The sequence below is a fragment of the Abramis brama genome (assembly GCF_963993115.1).
Source record: "Abramis brama genome assembly, chromosome: 4".
NCBI classification, from domain to species: domain Eukaryota; kingdom Metazoa; phylum Chordata; class Actinopteri; order Cypriniformes; family Leuciscidae; genus Abramis; species Abramis brama.
In genome coordinates this window covers 7621589-7628781 of record NC_139966.1, presented here as the reverse complement: position 1 = coordinate 7628781, position 7193 = coordinate 7621589, and positions in this window count along the sequence as shown.

Genomic DNA, 7193 nt, shown 5'->3' with positions numbered 1-7193 from the left:
ATAGTGTCTAGAGGTCAGCATTAGGTGTGCAGCTGAAATACACGGCCTCAACCGCGTCACCCTGTACCGTGACAGGGTGACGTGGTTGAGGCCGTGTATTTCAGCTGAAGAGTGAAGAGGAGAGCTGCCCCCAGGCTACTTGAACCCGAATAATAGGGTGTTCAACCCAGAGCAGGAGGGCAAGCTGCAGGCCTATCTCAAAAGAGCAGCTGCCATTTACTTTGGCTTGAGCCCTAAAGAGGTCAGTGTGAAGAAAACGGGGAAACACAAAATTAAACTACATCCTACATTCACACATGACCACCAATAAATACAGAACCATATACAGTTAAATATAAATACAAATACATACAGAACTATATACAGTTAAATATGAATACAAAACGCACACAAACAGTGATTACCAAGATGAGTAATAAAAATGTTGTTTCATCATAAAAATGTTCCATGAGCTCAGGTACGCAGGCTTACATACCAGCTAGCAGAAAGATTTCACTGCAAATGCCCTGCCTCCTGGAAGGACATGGAGATGGCAGGGAAGGACTGGCTGACATCCTTTCTCCAGCGTGCTATACCTCCCTGTCCATCCGCTGCAGCGCGCGATGAGTTTCAATGAGAGCAATGTGAACTCCTTCTTCAGCAATTAACAGAAGGTCCTGGACTGCCACAAATTCACGGGGAATGATATTTTGAACGTGGACGAGACAGGTTATTACACCCCGCCTCTAGGGAAATATAAAACACTAAAGAGGCGTAATAAATAATTAGTTGGGTTGTGGAAATGGAATCCCAGCACGCATCCCTCCGGTCGATAATCAAAAACAAATGCACAAAATTGAAGCAAAAAAGTAATAAATTTATTAAAGAATAACAAGTGAAATAAAGAGCAAATCTTCAGGGTGTCCAAAAGGCCAAAATAACAAACAAAACGAATATAAAAAGAAAAGAGGAGAAGATTAATAACCTAATCAAATACCAAAAGAAAATACATTTATCTTACCTAACTCCCTGCCCAAAAAACAGAGATCAAACAATTTCAAAATAAACAAGGCAGGACACCCCTACGCTCCACACTGTTAAGATGGTTTAGACAGGGTTCCTGCAGGTTTCAGTTAGTCAAATTTAAGACCTTTTTAAGACATTTTAAGACCATAAAGATTGAAATTTAAGACCTACACGAGGCATTGCCAAAAAATATTCAAATCAAAGAATTCATTTTATTTCAATGAATTCAGTCATTGAAAAAGCTTTAACTTAATTTACAGATAAAGCAATCACATTAGTAACCTTCCAGACCCAACAACGCGTGTCAGAGAAAAGAACAGAATCAGATATAATTTTTTTTATAGAAAATTGTACTTTGCATATTATAGGCTTACTGTAAAAAACACAATTAGTTGATTTTAGTTGATCATTTTCATTTAATTATTATAGTGCCAAAAATTATCACTGTTATCACAGAATCCTGTTCAAAAAGTACTAATACTACACAATGAAATCAATTCACCAAGTTTTATGTCGAAAAACAGCAAATAACAAATAAAATTAGCATCAATATAACATAAACATAACATAAACATTAAAATAATACGATTAAAAATGATAGCCAGATTTTAAAAGTGTCTTGCAACATGTTATATACTAACATGTACAAGTTCAAATAAAGTTGACAAAAAAGGTTTCTATAAAAAGATAAACCTCACATATTTCAGACTTTAATTGATCTTTTTTGACTTATTCTTTTTATAAAAAATGATTTACTGACATTTACAATACACTTTAGCTTATCTTTTATTATTAAAAGTAAAATTCGGTCACTTTTATTATTAATAGTAAAATTCGGTCAGATTTTCACGTGGCGTCTGTCGTTGCTATGCAACTATGCACTGCGCTCTCCACAATGACAAAAAAGTTTTAGTGGCTATGGATTTCCAGCGCCGAAAAACGCTTGCTGTAGCTCTGTTACAAGATTTATTTACGGGGGAGAGAAAAACACCCGTAGTGTTTGGGTGTACCCGCATCCTTCATGTCTTTTTTCATCTCGCTGCGCCTGGAAAAAAACGAGCGCGCGCGCCTACATTTGAATGAACTTGAGCGCGAAAAAGACGCGATATGTGAACTGCCTCTTGGCGAGCGACTTCGATACTTTTTTGCTACTTTGTAATAACTTTCTGCGGCCAGCGTTTCTGGAAATGAACGAGGGTAAAATCTTTTTTAAGACCTGACTAAATTAAATTTAAGACCGCGGATGAAAATCTGCCTGTTTTTAAGACGTTTTAAGGCCTTAAATTTAAAGTTCAGAATTTAATACTTTTTAAGACTTTTTAAGACCCCGCGGGAACCCTGTTTAGACATAGGAGAACGGTTTTCACAAGATGCACGTTCACTTGAATGAAAATAAAATCTCTAAAGCACAATTTGATCATCGGCCGGAGGAGGGATTCCGGAGCTCTCAACCCACGTGCGACCGAACCAAGAATGAGCTCCTCGATGAGTGTCAGCAGCGTCCTTTTAAAGACCCCGCCCCGACTGGGCAACCAATGGCTGCTTACAACCCATGATTGGATAACCTGTTTGGGATTAGAGAAAACAAGAAAGAGAAAAGGAACACAAAGCAATGGAAAACAAACTAAACACAGGTCGTAACACAGGTATATTCATGAAACTCATGTTAATAAATAGATAGATAGATAAGTAAATAAATAAATAAATGCAATACATCCATAAATAAATACTAGTCATAAACACGTGCTTAAGTTCATTTAAAAGTTAACATTTCATGTAACAGTTCATTTGTTTGTGCAGGCATTACCACTGTGCCGGTGCCGGACGGAGTGATAGCCGCCACGGGGGAGCGGCAGGTAGGAGCAATGACTTCTGCGGAGAGGGGGACATTGAACGGAAACCAAAATAAAGACAACTTGACCCCCATACCAAAACTGAAAACAGAGATAAAAATCAACCCGAGCCCCAAACGAACAAACCATTAAAGAAGATCCCGACAACGAGATTCACAAACACACTCCAAAAAACCCCAAAACAACCAGTGGAGGCTTTTCAATGGGGGCCACAAGGGACTCAGACGATGAAATCTTTTTTCCGACAGTGGAAGAGAGTGAGTGGGAAACACAAAAATCACCCACACAAGAGTCAAAAACCATAAAAGACAAAGAAACACTAATTCAAAAATTCGGCATTTTCGAAAGGCAAGAGCACTGCCAAAACAAACTAGAGAATTGGTCACTAACACCCAAAAAACCCATCATACTTCTAGGAGAGTCAAATTTCACTCACCTACCCAAAATCAAAAACCAAAAGATACATACAGTCAGTTACCCGGGAGCCAAATTAGAGCACATTTTCCACATCCTAAAAAACAAGACCGACATGGCCCCGGAAGTGCACTTAGTGGTCCTGTACTTCGGAACCAACAATAGAGAAGAAGGCAACACTTCAAAGTTACAAAAAATAGTGGAAGGACCACTTCGTCAGGGATGGTCCGGCTGGCTCCATTGGGTCTGCAAATGGATCCGGGTGGATGCAAGAGGCAGACTTTTTGCTTTTCCTCCAGCATTTTGCCATTCACACCCGTGTGTCCAAGGAGTCTATGCTGCTTCTGTTGCTGGACAACCCCCACTCCCACATTTCAGTAGCAGCAATAGACTTCTGCAGGGCACACGGGATAGTGATGTTGTCCTTCCCACCTCACTGTTCCCACCGCCTCCAGCCTCTGGATCAAAGTGTGTTTGGTCCACTCAAACACTATGTAAGCACAGCTGCAGAGCTGTGGATGAAAAACCATCCAGGCCTTCATATGACCATATATGATGTCCCCTCCCTGGCGGCAACAATATTGAACCTGGCGGCTGGGTTTTTCCTGAGGTCTTACTGCACCGGGATCTGGCCCCTGAATCCTGAGGTCTTCGATAAGGATGCCTTTGCCCCGTCATTCGTGACAGACCGTCCTCCTCCCCCATCACACAGTGCAGACCAGGTGCCCTCTGCGACTCCAGGTACATTAGATGGATGGATGGATGGATGGATGGATAAAAAATAAATGCATGAATGAATGTTAATTTTAAAATTAACAAGTTCTTTAAAAAAAAATGTCATCCTTCCATTTGCAGACATTGATATCCTTGAAACGGCCCAAGAATTTAGCCTGGAGGCAGTCCGTCCCTTTCCTAAGGCTGGTCCTAGGAAGGAAAATAATAGAGGAGGGAGAAGGAGGCAAGTGAAGTTTAGTGTTTGACTTTTCTTCCTTTTGTGCAGTGAATTCCAAGTTGTTTAACTATCATTAGCCTACATTAAAACATGATACAAACACTTAGGCCTATATAAATCAAGATAATTATTGCCAATGTCCTATTTACTGTTCCAGGACAACTGTGATCCTTACAGACACCCCAGTCAAGACGGCTTTAAGGAAGGAAGAGGAGCAGCATCTTCTGAAGAAGTCCTCCAATGCACCGAAGAAGCGACTTTTCATCCCCGCCACCGCCTCCGCCTCTGCTGCAGTCGCCCCAGCCTCCACCCCAGCCTCCACCCCTGCCTCCACCCCAGCCTCCACCCCTGCCTCCACCCCTGCAGCAGTTGCTCCGGCTCTGAAGAAGTGCCGCTGTCAAAAGAGACTCTTCTCCATCCCTGACAACGCCGCCTTTGCTGCAGCCGCTCCGGCCACCACTTCTGCCACCGCAAATGCAGGTTCCCAGGAGGAGGAATGTGTGGTGTGTGGCAAGGCCTTTAATTCCTCCATGCCTGGGGAAGTGTGGATGCAGTGCCTGTTCTGCCTCCACTGGTCCCATGAGGCCTAAGCGATGGTGCAAATGATACATATGTGATATTTGTGACATGAATTGAACCTGTTATTTATATAGTTGTTTATATATTTGTGTATATATATATATATATATATATATATATAACAATTCATATAGGCTACTGTTCCATGTTATCTCTTTAATAATCATCAATTGTCCAATTTTCAATAAATTTCATTTATCATCTTCCGGTTGACCTCATTTTCTTCATAATAACAGGCTATTCAACTAGCAAACACTCAATATGACTCAAGGAAGAAATGTAAGAATATGAATTGTAAATGGATTTGTCTATCTTCGTCAAAATAGCCTATTAGAAAGAGCACGCAAAATGCACATAGGCTTATTGCCTATTGTTTATTGGGTGACAGAACAAAAATGGTTAATATGAACGTTTAAATTAAAATAAATTACAAAATATGTTTGTAACAGTATGTACATAAGTTACTTGTCAGGTATTGTTCACAAAAACAAGCATTAGATGAATAGTTGCTGTTTAAACTGATGTTTCATCCGTCCCACCCGTGTTGCGATTGAAACAAAGCACAACTACCGTTCAAAGTCAAATTTTACTTAAATCATTCTATATTTGTACCGAATAACACATGATAATAAGAGAACACATATGTGAGTTGTTGATTACAAAAAAAAAAAAAAAATCTACCTTAACCTTATCTTAGAAAACGACGTTTATCTGAAAAGTGTTTCAACCGTCCTGGCTCTCCCCTACTATTACTACAGCCTACAGCAGGGGTGGGCAAACTGGGTTTTAAAATTTGACAGAGGGCCGGCCCAGTAGCAGATTATGAAACACGATCTCATGAAAGTGCGTATCTATACCACGAATTTAATTTCTCGTGCCATTTATACGGCAAAAATGTTTTTTGCGTGCATATGCTACACACTGTAAACCCCTTGGTTAGGATTAGGGGTGCGGAGTGCGTGCCTATTACACGCCATAAAGTGCGTATCATATGCACACGAAAACTGCGTATCATAAGCACTACAAATACAATTCGTGGTATTCGCACTTTCATGAGATCGGGCTGGGCAAACACAATTACGTTGTGGCAACGTCTGCGTGAAATTCAACAACTGAGAGACGACATTCTGACAATACATTTTTTATACTAAATATCCCCCATTTAGCATGTTATGTTTTGAGGTTAATTTTTAATTAGTCAGATGTTAGATAATTATAGCCTATACTTTTTAAATAGTGTTTATCCTTATTATGATTTAATGGGCCTAACAGTAAATTAGAAAGTGTACACTTAGAAGAGTAAAAATGACAGAAGGTTACGTTAATTCAACTTTATTAAAACTGCATATGGCAATCAATTTGCACTTCCAAAAGTCATACATTTGTGGAAAAAAAACGGAATAAACGAATATACAAATTTATTTTAAGAATAATAAAATAAAACAAAAAGCAAAGGCAGATCAGACCATTTAATGAACAAAACCGGGTTCTGTACATGGCAGACAGGGGAGCGTAGTCGAAAGCCGGGCGATAAAGGTCGGTAAACGGAATCAGTCAGGATACATCCACAAATCCAGAGGTGCAAAGAAACTAAATAGCAGACAAATCAAAGGAAAAACTAAACAGGTGTGCAAGCGGTTACCAAACATTTTTTTCTCTGTGAGTTTCCCAAAAAGGAAAAAACATTAACGTGCAACAAGTCTATGCGCTTAAGTCGCTGTCTGTTTGGTTTCCATGGTGACGCGTCATTGCTTGTTACGTGACACACCGCAGCCACAACAGCGCTGAATGAATGATGATCTGCTTTTATGTCATTTTTCCTTTTTTACATTTGTTAGCTATGGCATGAAATATCTGATATTCCGATTGTCAAATATATGCAACGCATATATATATAATGCAAAGTATTGCAAGAAAAAGGCAAAATGAAAGCGATCTTAAGACAATTTTTTAAATACTCGACTGGGCCGGATTAAACAGCCTAGCGTATGTGGCTCGCGATTTGCCCACCCCTGGCCTACAGTTTGCTAGCTAGCTATGCCTTCGTTGGAAATGCGTATTACCTGGATGCGATCACTTACAAAACAGATCGGTGTCCTTATTTAAATTTCTGAAAAACGATCACATCAAGAAGAGGTGGATTCATTTTGTGAAGAGCCACCTTGATGGAGAGCTGAGGATCACCATCAACACCCGCCTCTGTAGTGATCATTTGACACAGGATAGTTTTATAAACTTTTGTCGGAGACAACTGGGATTCACTATAATTCGCTGTTACTGGTGAATGGAGCCGAACCGACCATCTCCAGCCTCGGCCCAGCGGACACGCCCCCAGCGCTTGAGAGCAGTAAAGAATACAGCTCATTTTTTCAAGATTTTGATAGCTTATT